The sequence below is a fragment of the Pteropus alecto genome, unplaced genomic scaffold (genome assembly GCF_000325575.1).
Source record: "Pteropus alecto unplaced genomic scaffold, ASM32557v1 scaffold28, whole genome shotgun sequence".
Classification (NCBI taxonomy): Eukaryota; Metazoa; Chordata; class Mammalia; order Chiroptera; family Pteropodidae; genus Pteropus; species Pteropus alecto.
The window spans coordinates 3,067,007-3,086,119 of NW_006441063.1; the positions used below are offsets into that span (position 1 = coordinate 3,067,007).

At 36.3% G+C, this 19,113-nt stretch overlaps 1 long non-coding RNA gene and 1 other non-coding gene across 7 annotated transcripts in view; both read left to right on the top strand.

The window, feature by feature from the left end:
* LOC107196133 overlaps window positions 1–19,113 on the top strand; it is a 150,951-nt gene that overhangs the window by 71,300 nt on the left and 60,538 nt on the right. For 4 of the 6 annotated variants that reach the window (XR_003048280.1, XR_003048282.1, XR_003048279.1 and 1 more), the window contains one exon: window positions 4,054–4,193. The exons of the other annotated variants lie outside the window; for them this stretch is intronic. This is a non-coding gene — a long non-coding RNA (uncharacterized LOC107196133). The remainder of the gene's footprint in view (window positions 1–4,053; window positions 4,194–19,113) is intronic. 6 annotated transcript variants of the gene reach the window in all.
* TRNAE-UUC lies at window positions 15,709–15,785 on the top strand. The gene has a single exon. It is a non-coding gene; the product is annotated as a tRNA-Glu (tRNA).

Genomic DNA, 19,113 nt, shown 5'->3' on the forward strand with positions numbered 1-19,113 from the left:
GGGAATTAAGGGAAGTGGTTTTTTCTTTTTTGTTTTTTTCTCAGAAAGAATATTTATTATATAAAGGTCTCTCTTTAGCCTGTTGCAAAGAAGGTGATTTTCTTTTGGTTTCCAGTAGGCAGCATCTAAGCCTCTTGGATCCCTGTTTCATGTAAATTCTTAATAATGCCTTTTTTTTTCTTATAGATATTTAGTCACACTCTCTACCCTCAGTGTCAGTTCCTGTCAGTGTTAGCAACAATTTTAGTAGCATTTGCTCAGATTCCCCTGGGGCTCCATGGTGTTCGGTCTTGAAGGATATGGGAGAAGGGGCCTTCTGGGTTGGAGAATGAGGGCTGCTTCTCAGCCTTACATTTTGCAACTGCGGCCGGTAATAATCAACTGTTATTTCTCTGTCATCCCCACTTCACTGCCTTCCCTGCTTCTCTGCTTTCTGCCCCGATGCCTGGGCACTGCTGCTAACCATGTGGAGCTCAGAGTTCTTCCAGGCAGGGTTGTTCAGGGAACCTGCCACACTTTCTACCCTCCCTCTCCTCCTGTGAGAGGCAGCATTTATTTCTCCCAGTCTACTGCCCAACTCCCAGGATTCTGACCTTCAGTAGCTCTTATGCACAGATACCATGCTCAGATGTGCAGTTTGGGTGTTTTTTGTTGAGTTTTAAATGTTCAGCTTATTGTTTCAAGGGGAGAAATCTGGGGATGTCTCTCACTCTGTCATGTTTCTGACGTCACCCCTAGAAGGACCACGGAAAACAAAGGGAATGGCCTCCTCCAGCCTTTTAGGTCTAAATGAAGTCTTTGGTTTACCTTTTAGGATCTACCTATCCCTCTTCAAGCACCCAATGAGGCCATAGCCTCCTCCTCTAAAATTAATTCTTATATTTTAGTGATACATTTTGAATTATTTATAAATAAAATATTTGAGATTTGTTTCAAACAAATTCAGTGATGGAGAGAGAGGGGAGAAGTATTTGAAGGTACAGATGAATCAAGATGGCCATGTGTTATGCAACTAAATACATATACACATTACTTTATTCGTCAATTCACAGATGATAGTAATGAAATTCTAATAACTGTAGAAGAAAATGGTTCTGAAAGTATAAAGTAATCTATTTTTAATTAATTTCTATTTACAGATGTTATAATTTTATATTTTCTCCCCTTGTAATGGTTGATTAAACAAACAAAAACTCAGATTAAAAATTAGTATTTCTTGAAACCAAAGTGAAGAGAGGAGAGAGACAGGGAGAGGGAAGACGAGAGAGAGAGCAAAGAAGGAGAAAATTGTTTGTAGTGAGGGAGAAGAAGAAAAGGGAAGGAGGAAGGGAAGGAAGATAGGAAGGAAGGATCAAGGGAGGGAGAAAAGGAGGAAGAAAAAGGGAGAAAAAAAACATATGATCAAGTAAGGATAGAAAATACCAAATGTATTTTTTACATAATTTTTTTAAATGTAATTTGTAGTTGACATTCAATGTTATATTAGTTGCAGGTGTACAGCATAGTGGTTAGACATTTATATAACTTACAAACTGATCCCCCCAGTCAATCTAGTACCCACCTGACACCATACATAGTTAATACAATGCTATTCACTATTTTCCCTATTCTGTACTTTATATCCCCATGACTATTTTGTAACTGCCAATTTGTACTTGCTAATCCCTTCCCCTTTTTTCACCCAGTTTTGTAATGGCTATGTGTAAAGTAAGATGGGTGCTAGATTAATTGGGAGGATCACTTCATAAACTATATAAATGTCTAACCAATGAACTATATATCTGAAACTAATATAAAATTTTTAAAAAGAAATTTGTTTGATATTGCTTACCTTGATATTTCTCAAATCTATGTGACCAAGGAGCCCTTTATCATATTAACACCTATTAAGATCTCCCCAAACCAGTGTTCTGTAACAGGCAGCAAAATGCAAGCTTAAGCTTCCTTGAATGTTATCCAAACAGGAAGACTTTGGGTTAGAATATGTCCATGGTATCTTCTAGGTGTAAAATTTGTAAATTTTAAGGCCCAGATCTCTAGGTATGAAAGTGACCGCCAACATAACTACCTTGGTGTGTTGTCTTCAGCTAAACGATTCCATCAGTCAATAATATACCGCTCTTAGTCAATGTTTTTGATAGCTTGCTGTCTTCTAAACTGCCTCTCTCTCATTCCTCACCTTTCAGCTCAAATATATCATCTGAATAAGATTAGTAAAATCTTTCTAATGTCTTTTTCCAAAAGACAATGTCTTTTTTACTTTTTAGTGAAAACAACAGAATTTATGGCACCAACTTAAAAAATAAGCTCTGCCAGTAGGATATTTGTAGCTTTCAAGAGAAAAGTTTAAGAAAATAGTTTTTTATTGACACCCCTAATTAAAAAGCAAACTTCAACAAGAGCAGATCCCTTTAGGAGTTAATGATTTTTGCTAGGGTGGCCAACCATTCTGGTTTGCCAGGGATGGAGCTATTTCTCAGAATGCAGGACTTTCAGTGCAAGAACAAATTCAGACAAATCAGGACAGTTGTTGCCAATGACTGTTTGTAAGGAATGGAGAAAGTATGCATTTTCCCCTGTGGGTCATAATACAATTGCCTTTATTTTCTGGACTTTTTCTACTCCTACCATTATAGTGGCTAACTGGCTTAATGTCATTCATTCCATTGTTACTGTTCGTACTGTGGAAGTTGGAAGGCTGCATATTTTCCAATTTTACTTCTGTCTTCTTTGAGTATTAATCTTTCATCCCATGGCAACAAGAGGAATAAAGAGTTGGAGAAAGCATCCTTGGCTGATGTTCATTTATATGACAACTGTGCTATATGTAGGTGGGGATAAAGGAGCACAAAGAGGTATAAGTTGGAAAACAATGTTGACTAGGAGGCACTGAACATAATTTGCTTATCATTGCACAATAAGCTAGCTGGTGCTCAATTTCATTGCTGCTTTGTGATTGATTAATTGATTGAAATAAGCATGAAACCAAAGGCTTATTTTGTATGCATTAAAAAAAAATTATTTATCCAATTCTCACTCTTAATTTGTTTTTTTACTTGGTTCTAAGGCCACCAAGTACCAATCACATTGGAAAGTTAATGCTTTTCGAGTAGTTTATTGTCACCATCCTAGCTAAGTTTATTGGAATGTAAAATTTGTAAGAGGTGATAAATTATTGGTTAGCATTTCTATTGTTAGGTTGCTAAGTCAGAAGTTGCAAATAGTACTGAGAATAACAATACTGACTCCTTCACTGCTTTCCAGATAGCAGTATTTCTTCTTTTTAATACTGCACATTTATTATCTCACAGTTTTTGTGGGTCAGGAATCCAGGCACACCTTAGGTGAGCTATCTGGATCAGAATCTCTCTTGGACTGCAGTCCAGATGTGGACTCTGGCTGTAGTGCCACTGGGAAAGGATTACCTCCCAAGCTTACTTCCAGGGTTGTTGGCAGGAGTCAGTTTCATGAAGGTTTTTGGAGTAAGGGCCTCAGTTCTTTGCAGGCTTTTGCATGGATGCCACCCTGAATTCCTTGCAACATGAGCCTTCCCAAAATGGCAGCTCGTTTCATCAAAATCCGCAAGTGTCTACTAGGAAGAGGGAAGCCACAGTCTAGTAGTATAATTATAGAAGTGTCATCTCATCACTTTTGCCATACTTTATTTGTTAGAGACAAATCACTAGGTTCAGTTCACATTCAAGGGGAAGAGATTTCATATGGATGTGAATACCAGGAGGCAGGGATCATGCGGAACCATCTTAGATATCTACCTTCCATTTAGCAGTTTTGTAAAGAACACAGCAAAGTAGTTGACTGATGTGCCTCTGAAGCCTTGTTCAGGTTCCTAACATTGACACCTTCTAGCTAATAGCCTTGAAAAAAGTTACCGAACCTCTCTAAACTTTAATTTCCTCATCTATTAATTCAAAATAGTAATAGTACTTAGCTCTCAGGGTAGCTGTGAAAGTTAAATTTAAATGAAATTAATATGCGCACATTTATCATGGTGCCTGGCATGTGACAGGTACTCATAAATGTTACTTGTTTTAGCCACAGTTCTCCAGCAGTACCCTGAGAGACAAGCAGATGGGTTAGGGAGCACGGAAAGAGAGCAAGACAAGCAAGAGTGGAATCTCATCAAAAATCCTGCAGAGGTAACTTCAGCCTGATCCTACCAGAGAACTCTCAATGTGAGTTAACTCTCCAAATTATATCATACTGAGGTCAGGTAGCTATGCTTTCATATTCCCATGCTCTATATCTACTGTTTAACAATCATCTACCTCAGGGTAGAGTAGAGGGATGGAAACTTTCAGCACTAGCCCTCTGACTTTGTGATCAAAGCAGCTCCTATAGTCTGAGGGCAGCTCCCTGAAGAAGAGCCACCACAGGTGCTGGCCTGGTAATTCAAAGAAGACTGACATTGGTGCAGGAAGGACACATAATAGTAAAATGGCAAAAGGGGATCTGGGCGGAGTGCTGATATTATCCAACATACAGTAGTCCCCCATATCCTGTTTCTCTTTCCATGGCTTCAGTTATCCATGGTCAACCACAGTCTGAAAATATTAAATGGAAAATTCCAGAAATAGACAATTCATGTTTTAAATTACACGCCATTCTGAGTAGTGTGATGAAATATGTCTTCCTGCCGTCTTGGTTATCAGACTGAGAGTGTCATAGTGTCACAGTGCTTGTGTTCCAGTAATTCTTATTTTACTTAATAATGGTTCCAAAGTACAATACTAGTGATACTGGCAATTTGGATATACCAAAGAGAAGCCATAAAGTGCTTCCTTTAAGTAACAAGATGAAAGTGCTTGATTTAAGGAAAGAAGAAATATTGTATGCTGAGGTTTCAAAGAGCTATGGTAAGAATAAATCTTTTATCCATGAAATTGCCTAATTTATAAAGTCAATTTTATCATAGATATGTATGTATAGGGAAAAACATAGTATACATAGGGTTCGGTACTATCTGTAGTTTCAGGAATCCACTGGGGGTCTGGGAATATATCTCCCACTTATAAGTGGGAATTACTGTATTACCCAAATAAAAACAGAGGTTCCAGTCTGAGTAGCGAGACAAAACAAGTTCACAGAATACTGTAATTAATTGCAAAATGTAATAATTGCTGTAATTGAAGTTTCATATTGGGTCTTGGCAAAGTTTACAACCAGGTCTTTATAAGACAGAAGAGAAGTCATCCAAAATGTTACTGAATATTGGTCAGAATTTTAACAAGTAAAGATGAGGAGAGTGGTATGAACAAAGGCTTGGAGTAGGGAATCTTGGGACAGGTTTAGGGAACAAGTAATTCAGTTTTCTTGTAGAGTATAGTAGGAGTAGAAGGGAAAAAGTCAAGCAAATGGATTGGGGATAGATCACAAAGAACTTAAATGTAGGGATGATAAGTTTATACTTCACCAAGAAGGAACTGAGGAGCTACTGAGGGTTTTTGAGCAAGTAAGAGATTATTGCTCTACTTTAGAAAATTATTGTGAGTTTGCTGGATATGATGGATTAGAGTAGGAAGGAAAGGGTAGAGAAGAGAAATTAGAAGCTTATTACATAAGACAATATGAGTGTTGTGAAGTTTGGGAGTAGAGCAGTGGTAGTGAGAATAGGATATAATAGGCAGATGCAGATGTTGCAAAGACAGACAGTTTATGGATTTGGCAACTGACTAGATTTAGGGAGGAGCAAAGAACAAGTTTTGAGATTTTGGAAAAGGAGATAATTTATGCAAAAACATTATGAATTTACCTTTAGCCCTGTTGAGTTTGAAATACTGTTGGATTATCCAGGGATTTATGTCCATCAGGAAGTTGTGAACGTAAGGATAAAGCTTGAGGAAATCATTGGATTAAGAGATGTAGGTTTGGTAGAAAAAACCATGGACATTGATAAACTCATCAAAGTTCAAGGGAGAGAAAAATAATGACAAAGGACAGAATCTTGGAAAAACTTCAGGAGCAAGAGAAGGAAGAAAATCAGCATATGAGACAGAGAGAGAGCATCCAGAAGTAGAACGAAGATGCTTCTATGCCGTAAAAGTTAGGAGAAGAGAGAGGCTCAAGGAGAACAACATAAAAAAAATGGAGAGAGATGGAGAATAGAGAGAAGAAGACAGCAATGGGATTGACAATTAGCAAGTCTTCAGTGACACTAGTTAGTGGTTTCAGTGGGGCAGCAGAAATGGAATCCACACTTCAAGAAGAAAAGCAATGAGCAAGTTATAATTTCTTTCAAGAAATTTGATTGCAGTGAATTTTACAGCTTGTGGGATATGATTATTTTTCATACAGAAGAGACTTAAACATCTAAACAAGGGGAAGGGACAGTAAAACTGAAATAATTAAAAATATAAATTGACGGAGCCGAATCTAAAATGTCACCAGAAGAGATTGAAGTCAAGAGAATATATGTATTTTTCCTGTCCTTGCAGGTGCTAGTCAGGTAAATAAACTCATTACAGCATCCTGTGTTTGATGTAGTTATCATACACACTCCCCGCCACCACCTGGGCTCCAATTCCCTTTAAGCTTAGAATTTTTCAAATTGTAACTCAAATAGTGTCTCTAGCAAAGTGCCTAATTTCAGATGACGCTTGCCATTTGAGAATAATTTGCAAAAAAAAAAATTATTATATCAGGATGAGGAATAGCGGATGCTTGCCTAGCAGTGAAAGCTCACAAATCCACCCACCATACTCATCATTATGGAGGAGAGCAATCACTCCAAAACAGAATGTAATTTTTACATCAAATTTTTGCTTTCTCTGTTAACTAATGGTTATACCAGCACACATATAAAGTATCCTTCAACCGAACTTCATATACCCAGTCACTCTTGGTACCTATTAAGGTAAGCATTTGGGGACAAGTTAGTCAAAGACTCAGAATAGAACCACAAATGAAAGAATTTTAAAACTAATCACTATATAAAAAAAACAGAAGAGATTGAAGTCAGGATAATATATGTATTTTTCCTGTCCTTGCAGGTGCTAGTCAGGTAAATAAACTCATTGCAGAATCCTGTGTTTGATGCAGTTATCACACACACTCCCCACCACCACCTGGGCTCCAATTCCTATATATATATCTGTCATTGTTTGGATTTCTTTTCTCAAACACCGAGAAGGGATTTGGGGTTCTAAAGTGGGCCTGAGAATGAAGAAAATAAAGCTACCTTTCTGATATTATTAGTATTTTTCCAGAGTAGCATCCTGGATTACGAACATGAAATTAAGCTTCTTAGACACACAGCAAGACCCTACCTTGCGCAGACACTGACAATGGCAGCTGTGTTCTTCTGTTAAAGGCTTGCTGTGGGTGATGGTGGTAGTGAGCTCTGAAAGCTGCACAGTGCCATGCTGCACTAGGGAGCCACTTTCATACTGCTAGATTTCTATATGCCATTGCTAACAAACTGAAAATTAATTTAGTCATGTGGTATATGCATGAGGTGGTTTCTTTTCAACAGTCTGTAGCACCCCCCCTACACACACACACACACACACACACACACACACACACACACCCCTCGAGTTCCCATTTCATGGCTATCAGGTTGCAATGACGCTGCTCCAAGACAAAACAGACCCCCAAAGACCAAACAGTGGAACAGAAAAAATCAGATATAAATCTAGAAAAAAAAATGCTGAAATAAAAGGAGACTTGGGTATACAGATGGGAATATCATACTGTATCCCAGGAAAATTCGATACTGAATGAGTATGCCAGTTATTAATCTCTCAGCTACAAACAACTTTCTGTGTTATCATTGGTGATGCTGGGACTGAGACTCTGCAAATTATAGCACATTTTTCATTTGCAAGCTGTTGGTTCCATGTTAGGCTCCCTTCCTTTAAGCCTCTAGAGTCTGATAATCTCTTTGTTTATTCAGCCTTAGAAGTGTTACCTGTTTCCTGCAGTCATTATAATTGAGTTCCCCTAATGTTCTCCTTTTGTTCTTTCAGCCCTCACACCTGTGCAAAGTTTCTTATATTAAATCCCCTCTGTTGAAATACTTAGTATGATATCTGTTTTTATAACTGGACCCTAACTGATAGAATGAACAAGAGCAAAACATATTCTAGTAAATTTTGTAGACTTCAGAAATAAAGTAGGTGGCATTAAAACATAAAGATAAAGCCATCTACATGGGAACAAATCACGTTGACTTCTGACTTCTGCACAGTAACATTCGACCCTAGAAATAGTAAGTATTGCAATACTTGTAAATGTCTGAGGGGAAAAGAATCCTAATAATATTGTTCTAAAATGTTGTTCAAATATAGAGCCAACAGATAAATAGATTTAGTTATAAAATAATTCAGAAAATACATTCCTTTGGAATCTTATTGATGAAACTAAAATAAGAAATTTTCTCCAACAAAAGAGGAATGGAGGTTCTATGGCCAACCAACTGGCAATAGGCATTAACTTCATTTGAATGTATGCCTAACACTAAGGTAAGATGGTAGACTTACAAATGTAAAATATAGCAACGAAGGAATAAAATTACTAACGAAACTCAGGTAGAGGAGATACATCTAACATTATTGGTTATAGAAATGCAATTGACTTTTATACATTGTATTTATTTTGATTCAGGAAAACTGCTAAACTCTTCTTAACTGTAAGAAATTATAAATTCTGTCAGATTACCTACACTTATAATCACATTATCTGCCATAATGACAGCTTTTCCTTCCTTTTCAATTCTTATACATTAAATTTTTTTTCTTATGATGTCCAGTACAATGTTGAATAGAAATGGTGACAGAAGGGTTCCTTGTCTTTTTTTCCCTGATCTTAAAGGTAATTTTTTCATTTCGTCACTATTAAGTACAATAATTGCTATCAATATTCAAAGATGTGCTTAATCAGGTTTAGAGAAGGCCTCTTTTTTGGTTAGCTGAATGTTGTGATCATGAATATATACTGACTTTGTTATCTGACCTGTTTTCTCTACCCATATGGTTTTTCACGTTTAAATTGTCAATGTAGTGAATTACATTCAATTTTATTACATTAATCTTGCATTGCTGGAGTAAATTAAATATGGCCATCTTTTTAAACACTGCTAAATTCAGTTCATGTAGTATTTGAGATTTTTACATCTATGTTCATCAAGGAGAACAGCCTGTAATTTTCCTTTTTTGTGCTATTCTTGATTGGTTTTTGAATCATAGTTGTGCTAGCTTCATCAAATGAGTCGAGGTGCATCTCCTTTTTCTGTACTTACCTTATAGTCTAACATATAATACATTTTTATAATTGTTCTTTGTGTACTTTAAAAATGTGCTTTCTCCAGCTTGTGCATGCAGTATTCTATGTATGTCCATTGGAGCAAGCTTATTGATTGTCATGTTCAGATCTTCCATATCTACTGATTTTTCTGCTTAATTTATCAATTCTTGAGAGAAATGTGTTCAGATTTCCCCATCAAGGTAGTGGATTTGTTTATTTCACCTTTTTTCATATTCTTACATATATTAAGGACATACAGATTTAGAAGTTTTATATTATCTCGATGATATAAAATATGGAGGAAGATAAAAACATCTTTGACCTGAGCAACTGAACAACTCAAGGACCCTAGCATTATCTCTGTTGGCCTGAACAACTCAAGGACCCTAGCATTATCTCTGTTGGCCACTCTGCATAGTTATATGCTTGTCCAGTATTTTAGTTTTACCTTAATATTAAAGATTAGACATTACTATCTGTATATTCACTTGTTTTATTGTTTTATGTATGCTACTCAGTGGATTTTATCCGTTATCTTCCTTTCTTGCATTTCAGATCTTAACTCTGGGATTATTTTCTCTTGCTTGAATGACGATACCTTAAAATTTACTTTAATGAGGATCTGTTGATAAAAATCTTTTAGTTTCGTCTGATTTTTTTAAATTTATATTCATTCTTGAAATGTAGTTTGTGTGGGTACAACAAGTCGACAATTATTTAATCTCAGAATATTAAAGCTATTATTTCATTGCCTTCTGGCTTCAATTGTGGCTATTGATCTAATAGACATCCCTTTATAAGTGATTATTAATCTTTTATCTCTGGCCGACATTGATATTTTCTCTGTCTTTGTTAACTCACAGTTTCATTAGGATATATGGTGGTGTAAATTTATTTTTATTTATCCTGTGTGGGATTCATTATACATTGAAAAATTCCTTTTTTGAGAAAGGTTGATCAGTCATTGGGATACACAACTGTTACTTTCAGATGCATCCCCATCTGTACTTCTTAATGTGCTATGCTTAACTCAAGTAATTGAATGACTATGTGTTCAGAAGAATCACAAAATCTAGTTCTCATATAGCAATTTATCTTGTAATTTCTAAAATTACATCTTCTTTAAGAAATAGTTTATTAAACACTTCATGATGTATGATTTACACAACTCAGTATACCCTAGCTTCATCTTGCGTATTGCATAAAACAACAGCAAACAAACAAAAACATCAACTTCTGGTTAGTTTTCCAAATTAGAGTGAATAGAAGCACAATCTATTGATTGTCTGGGATGAACACACTCTGGCATCATCAATTAACAACTCTAATTAGGAGAGCCATCAGTTAAAGTAAAGCAGGCCTTGGGCTGAGAATAAACATGACAGAAAACATGAATTATCTAATCACTAATGAACATTAGCGAGTTGAAGGACATAACTCTCAAAAAAAACTGAAAATTTAAAAAGACATATGCTTATTGTAAAACAAGTTAAACAAGACAGAAAAGTATTTAAAAAAAACATAAAAATCACCAAAAATCCCTTGACCTAGAGATTAACACTATTAATATTTTGGTAAACATCTTTATAGCTATATAAGTCCTTTTTAATCACATTTTGTCACTGCTTTGGGTATCTGTAATATACATTATCATTTTAGATGCTTCTCAATATTCTCCATAACCTCTTCACAGTCTTCATTTTATAGAAGATAAATGACTAGTGAGTTTCCATTTGTAGACATATGCCTGAGGGATTGAGAGTGCAGGAGTGGGGGAATCTCCAAAACACTGGAATGTAAAGAAATTATGAAAAATGTCAGGAAGCACATGAAAAATCTAAGAGTTGCCCATAATTTTAGGGAAATTCTCCAACTTTGATAAGGAAGAGTATATTTAAAGGCACAATGTTAGCAAGTTAGTTTTGCCCCGTTGTTTCCATGTTGCTGTTAAATCAGTGGTAACTTATTTTTTATTTTCTTCTGTGTGCATCTTCTTTATGATTGTCTTTATGGTGTTTCCTTTAATTGCCTGAGCAGGACTGCCACCTAGCTTCTGTTGCTTAGCTTTCAGAATATCAGAGCTTCCATCAAAATCTGATAAGGAATGGCCAACTTGAATTGAAGGTCCCTTCAAGTGTCTTTACCACTTATCACTTCAAGTGCCTTTATCCTAGGGCAAAGGAGCTCTTCATTTGGACTATTATATTTTAAGTTTTGTTATGTCATCACTGCAGGTATTGAAGATTTCAGAGGAAAAAGTAGAATGATTTATTTTTGTGTGAACAGAAGATAATAAGGATGAGCAGGACCTTTGGCCACCCATAGGGTGGAGAAAAAGGGAGTATGCCATGGTCCTTGGGTAAGGGTGGTAGACAGGGGCATCTTTCTTCCCCAAGGAGATATTAAGTTTCATGCATCATTCAAAATATCAAATGTCTTATAATAGAAATAACTACTTGATGACTGCCGGAATCAGTGGTTCTCTCCCTGGCTGCACATTAAAATTATCTGGGAAGCTTTGAGAAAATATAAATATGAATAAATAGACCCCACCTACAGAGACATTGATTTAATCATTCCAAGACATTTCTTAGGCATCACTATTTTTAAGCTTTTTAATGATTCTAATGAGCATACTGATTGAAATTAATAGAAGAGAGAAGAAGTCTCATATCTATAGTTTTGATAGTGCAAGGTGTCAGTTTGAGCATCTTTGAGGAAGGAGAAATACCAAAAAAGGCCAGAAATTTTCCCATTTTAGTTATTTGTGCTTCAGTGCTGTTTCCTTTTAGCTAAGATAACCATATAATTTATCATCAAAATCAGGACACTTGTGAACGTGAAAGAGGGAGCTATTAACAATGAGGCCAAGACAATAGTTGTTAACTGTAACCATCCAGACAAACTGGGATTAGTTGTCACTCTACTTATAGCTATGGCCTGTCTCTCCTCTTGATCTCAGTAATAGCTCAAAGTTAAGCTATGCTATTGTCGATGTTTTAATAGTTGCAGAGTAGAAGACTTTTAAGTTGCTTTTAAAAAATGTGTCTTTATCATGTCAAATTTGGGCAGTTTGGGGAAAGTCATATTTTTGAGAGTTTAAAAAAAAACTATTTTCCCAAGATTCTTAGTTTACTTCTTCACCACCACTCTCTTGTAGGAGAAACAGTAAATGAAACCCACTTGCATTGCTTTTTTTTGTTTGTTTGTTTTTGCTACTGCAGATACTTTTTAGGACCTCCAGTCAAAGTTTAATGAAAGAGAAGTTAGAAACTACTTGCTCTAATTAAGTTTTTAGTTTGTGTCTGGATTTTGTATGCATATACTGGGACCATTTTCCATTAACAGGGATAATTAAATGCTAACTGAACTGAACACATTTGTGAATGCATAGTCTTAATTAATAGCCTTTATTGACTAACTTTGTTCTCTGGCCAAATGAAATGTCTGTGGAAGCTCTTTAAAGAAGTAGAAGTGTCATATAAGCAGAAGGCATCATTCTATTACTAAAAGTTTGTATTTCAAAACAGGGAATCCTCATTTTCCTGGGATGATTTGATGCAATGGGTTTTCAAAGTTTTTTTTTAATCTGAGAACCATTTTAGTGAATGAAATCTTACATGAAAATTCAAAAGATAAAGCAAGTTAAAGACCAGGTGTTTTCTTTGAAGTAGGAAGAGGTGATTGGAGTGGGGATGAGAAGGGAGCCATGCCTTGCCTGCTGAGTCCACTCCTCCACTCCTTGCAAGGTAAGGGTATAGTAAGAGAGTAGAGGATTACCTTTGGGCTCGGGAAATCTATATTGTATTCCTAGTTTCAGCCTCAAATTTCTGCTACAGCCCAAAATATTAGTTTACTTTCAGAAGTTTCCTTTTCAGTTGAGGGAGGATAATAAAAACTGCCATCTGCCTGCTACGCGGGGATGATATATGAAGCCAAAGGTGATAAATATGATATACTTTGATTTTTTCCAATGACAGTTTACACAAATCTAAAGTATTTTAGGTTTATATAATAAAATTATTACTAAGTATTACAAAAGCAATAGGTCCAGAGAGAGAAAAGGAGGCAGAAGTTTAGTTGTTGAATTGAAAGAATATTTTAGCAAGAATCCCACTCTCTTTATATCTTCTGTTATTTATAAAACCAAAGTGGCAGATCTAGAGTTTGTTTTGTTTGTTTCAGATTTCCTTCTCTTACAACCATTTGTCCATCAACTGGTGAATGGATAAAGAAATGGTGGTATATCCACACAATGAGATATTATTCATTAACAAAAAATGGACTTTTGATACACTCAAAAACATGGCTGAATCTCAACAACATTATGCTGAAGAAGCCTGACACAGAAGGCCACATACTCTATGATTTCATTTATGTGACATTTTAGAAAAGATAAATCTAATACAAGGTGGAGAGATGGGGCACACAAGGGAACATTCAGGGGTTTTGAAAATGTTTTGCATCTCAATTGTGCTGGTGGTTACACAAGTTTGTAAATTCGTCAAAGCTCATCAAATTATATACTTAAAATAGATGCCTTTTAGTGTATGTAAACAGCATATCAATTTAGTTGAGTAATAAATTTTATTTTCTTAGGACAAACACTTTATTCTTGGCACTGATGCCAGTGGATCAAGATGAAATATTACACTGAATTAGTCTTGTACAAAATGTAGATCAGTTTGCCTGCTTTTATCTCTTGGACATGATTATGTATGATTCGAGAAGCTTAAACTCTAGGTGTGAATATTATTATTATTATCTACTTCTATGTTTACTCCTAGTTTCACTCTATCTTCTGATTCATTTTATTTTTTCACCCTATTTTTGATGCTTCCTATTTTGTTATGTTGAGGTGCACCCATGCAAGTTATATGTAATCCTTTCTAGTACAAGGTAGCCTGTAAATTTTAAAATAAACTTGTTTAGGTTTCTTTTATTATAGACAAAAGAAATATGTATTATCATCCCACTATACTTATACACATACTAGTATATACACTTACTAACCATTAATAGCTTTAGAGATCCAATGAAGTTGGAGGACTTGAGAAGATATCTCTTAACTGTTATAGGACTAATAAATGAAATGTTTGCTCTTTTCTATGAATCCTCTCCTAAAATAGATAGAAATTTAATCAAATATAACTACAAGTGGTTACCCTGTAGTTGAGAAAGCTGGCAAGAAATAATTCTAGACAACTCATTGGAAAAGTCTGATGTAGATTTAGATATTGTTTATTATGTTAATGTTGGCAATAAAGATTAATAGCAATAGCCTTGCTGTGGTATTTAGGAACACTCAAAATCAGTGTTTCTTTCCTGGAATCAAAGCTATCTCCTGGCATCCACAAAGTGTGTTGTTCAGAGCAGATTTGCTATTGGGAAATGTAGCCAAAGAAAAGTAAATAAATAAAATTTTAGATTAGGGAGTTGATGAAATCAATCTAGTAAGAAGCCTTATTAAGTACTTTCATATCTTTTATATGAAATTTATACGATTTATAAATAAATATGTCCCCGTAAACTAAAAATAAGGAAATCAGGGGAAAAAACACAACGGCATTTGAAGGTGCAGATAGTGCCCATATGTGATTGTGATAGGATTGAGCAGTACATTTATGTTCATGAAATTTAAATTGTCTAAAAATATCAAGTTTAAAATTTGTTCAAAATCCAAAAAGCAGAACTAAATAAAAGGTAAATAGTACAATATAAAAAGTAGAGCAACAACTATCATCTAGAATTTTTGTATCAATTAAAATTTGCTTTGTTGTACTTTGAGTACCCTTCCTTTAAACATAAGCACAAATGCACCATTGGCAAGTAAATTAATTTCTTTCTCTTCACTACAAATATTCATAATATTATCACACAAGCACATTTCCTTAAGTTAAAGACAGAGATAAACTCAAATTACATTTCTAATGTTGGAGGTTTACAGCAAAACTATGGCATCAACATTATGCCTGCCCTTGATCCTTGCCACTCAAAGTATAGTCCTTGGGTAGACGAGCAGCATCAGCATCACCTTGGAACTAGAAATGCAGACTTGCAGGCCCCACTCGACCTCTTAAATCAGAATCAGCATGTCAACAAGATATCTAGGGAATTTTCATGCAGTTTAGTTTGAGAAGCTCTGTCTTAAACCAACATAACCAGTATTATTCAAGAAATTGCTAAAGTGACAAACATCTTGGTTTGCTGTAGATTGAGAGATTACCCTGGATTTAGTACTTTCAGTGCTAAACCCAAGCAAGTCCGAGGCAAATCAAGATGAATTAATCACCCTAAAATTGCCCTAAGTTCAACTTAAGAACCGAGGAGGAAAAAAATATGTATGTGGGAAAATTATACTCCAGGTCAACTTCCATTAGTGTTAGCTCTTATCATAAATATTTCAACTCAGTTATTTTAAGCATTAAGAAAATAAATGAGGGGGGTGGCTCCATAGTGTAGTGGTTAGCACATCTGCTTTTCATGCAGAAGAAGGTCCTGGGTTCGTGCCCCAGGTGGAGCCACGGACCATACTCCGGGTGCACCATATTCCATGTGCACCAGGCCCCAGGTGCACTCCACGAGCTAGCATGTGGGAGGAGATGCCCTGCCTTCAGAGATCCAGTTCTTAAGGGGAAATGGCAATATCCATAGGTCAGGGGTGGAAGGTCGGGGGAGGGAATTAAAGAGGAGGAGAAAAAGAAAATACATGAGGAACAGCTCTCTTTTCTCTGACACAATGAGATCTTTCAGCTCTTTAGGTCCCCCTATGAATCAAAACATGGAGTCCAGAGTCAAAGTCCTAAGAAGTCAAATTATTTAGTTTGTCAGTAAACTTGCCCCAGGATTAATACATTTGATAGTCTTGATAGCAAGACATTTTGTTCTATTCCTTTCCTGGTTTCTCATTCAGAATTGTTGAACTGCACCTCTGGTCTGTGTGTGATTATCTTATAGTTGCAAAACCTCTAAGGAAAGCCACCAGGGATAGAGCTATTTGCTCTCATTAGCTGGGAAAACAAGGCTCTGTTTATTCCTCATGCTACTATCAGGGGGACCCTGGTTTAATTCCAACACAGGTCTGGGTGTTGATTTCACACAAAGGGATTATCTTAGGCAGCTGTAGTTCTAAAGCAGCCTCATAGGAACCATCTAACTCCATGCAGTGTGACTAGAGAAAACTGGGTGTACAAAATAGCACCATAATTTTAACACATGTGATTAACAAATAGTTATAAAGTCAAATAAAGCAAATAAACTGCCAGTAATGCTCTCATTTATCATAGATACTGATATTGACTTAGAAATCATGCCTGATAAATGTTCCTTTTGTATAGTGATGACCCCCCAAGAGTGTAGGATGGGTAGTCATTCACTGAAGCAGATGCTGCCAGTGCTCTGCCATAACTCCTTCAATCTCTTTACCATTTTTGACAGCCAGTACTTAAATCTCTTAGTTGGCTGATTACCCTCAGGTAACTGGAGCCTGATTTGCCTGGAGACATAGAAAGTTGGAAGTGCCTTGGAATCTGTATTCCCTGAGAACATCCCCTAACCAGTGAATGACAGTGAAGAGAATTAATATTCAAGTACCATTGCCCTCTGATGGGGACAATTCTTAGATATGTTTTGCACTGTCTTCATAACTCCCCTATGAGACTGACCCAAAGCAATATTCCTTGGAACTTTGCTTGCTATCACACCCTGGCTTGGTGCCCTTTTCTTCCTTGTCCTGTTTTTCCATTCGCCTACTGCTTTTTCATAGAAAAATAATTCACTTTCACAGAAATCCTTGTCTCAACGTCTGCCTTTGGGCAACCTAACCTAAGACACTCATGTTACATAATTTGAAGAGCATCCAATCTCTCCTGTCTCAAAGAGATAGGGTTTGTACAAAGGAATATTTAAATGGCCCTCAGACATATGCAAGGACGCTCTACTGGGATCATAATAAGAGAAATGCAAATTAAAACTACATTGAGATACTATTTCTCACCTGTCAAAAAATTTCAAAGATTGACAACATATTCCATTGGTTAGGCTGTGGGGAAACAGGCACTTTCATTATGAAGTTGTTAGTACTGCAGTTCCTTTGAAGAATTTGTAACATCTTTAAAAAATTACATATACCGTTTAAACAAGCAATCCCACTTCTCGATATCTATCAAAAATACCAGATGACATATATGAAAAACTATTCATTTCACCTCTATTTGTAATAGCAAAAGATTGGAAATAACCCAAATGCCCCTCAATAGGAGACTGGTTGAATAAATGATGGTATATCTAAACAATTAAAAACTAGTTAGTGTTAAAAAGGAGAAAGGTCTCTACATACTGCTACAAAGTCATCACCTGGATATATTGTTAAAAGCAAAGAAAACAAAGTGAAGTAAAGTGTGTATAGCTTCTACCCTTAGTCTTGGAACACACACACATTTCTCTTTTCAAAAAGAATGGAAACAAAAAAAAATTCTTGAGGGGCAGATTGGATTAAACATGACAGAGTGAGAGATGTCCCAAATCTCTCCCCTTGAAACAAAAATAAGATGAACATCTAAAATTCAACAAAAAAACACACCCAAACTGCACACCAGCACATCTGAGTATGAGATCTGTGCATAAGAGTTACCATAGGTCAGAACCCTGAGTGTCAGGCGGTGGTCTGAGAGAAACAAAGAAACTGCCTCTTGCAGCTGATGGAGCTCCCTGTAGGAGGAGAGGGAGGGGAGAAGGTGTGGTGACTTCCCTGAATAGCCCTGCCTAGAAGAGTTGTTAGTTCCACACAGCCAGTGGCAGGGCCCAGTCATCAGGGCAGAAGGCAAAGAAATGGGGATGGCAGAACAGCACGGATGGCAGAGAAACAACAGTTGATTTTTACCAGCCAGGGTTGCAAAACAGAGGCTGAATAGCAGCCCCCATCCCCCAACCTAGAGGGCCCCTCCCCCTATACCCTCCAAGACAGAACACCGTGGAGCCCCAGGGGAATCTGAGCAAATGGTACCGAAACTGTCACTAACACTGACAGGAAATGAGACTGAGAGTAGTGAGTGTGATTAAACATCTATAAGGAAAAAGGAGACATTATTAAGACTTTATATAGAGCAGAGATCCAAAAGGCTTAGACCCCACCTACTGGAAACCAAAAGAAAAACAAGCTAGGGACAATTATATAATAAATCTTTCTGGAAAAAGAAAAAGCAGAGCACACTTCCATTAATGCACAGGCGGCGAAATAGTCCATTAAATGCCATAAACAACCAAGGTGACAAGGCATCTCAGAAAGAAAGAAAAATCTCCAGAAAATAAGCTTACAGACACAGAAATATGCAATTTAAATGACAGAATTCAGGATGGTACTTCTAAAAAAAACGCAGTGAGATCCAAAACGAATCATACCAACAATTTCAAGAATTGAAAAAAAAAAAGCTAGACGAGCAGAATGAGTTCTTTAGCAAGGAGATTGAAACCCTCAAAAAGAACTGAATAGACCTTCTGCAGATAGAGAACACACTGCAAGAGTTGAAAAAATGAAATAACAATCTTGGGAAATAGAGTCGACCAAATGGAGGAAAGAATCAGTGATATCAAAGACGGAAATATAGAAATAAATCAGAAAGAAGAAGAGAAACCGAAGTATGAAAAATAATGAAAGAGAAATACAAGAACTAGCTGATACCATCAGGAGAGGAAACATAAGAACAATGGGCATTATCAAAAGGGAGTAAAAGGAGCAGAGACTAGAAAGCATTTTCAGACAAATGGTGGATGAGAATTTCTCAAATATAAGGAACGAGCTGGAGCTTGGAATTCAAGAAGTAAACAGAACACACAATTATCTCAATTCAAAAA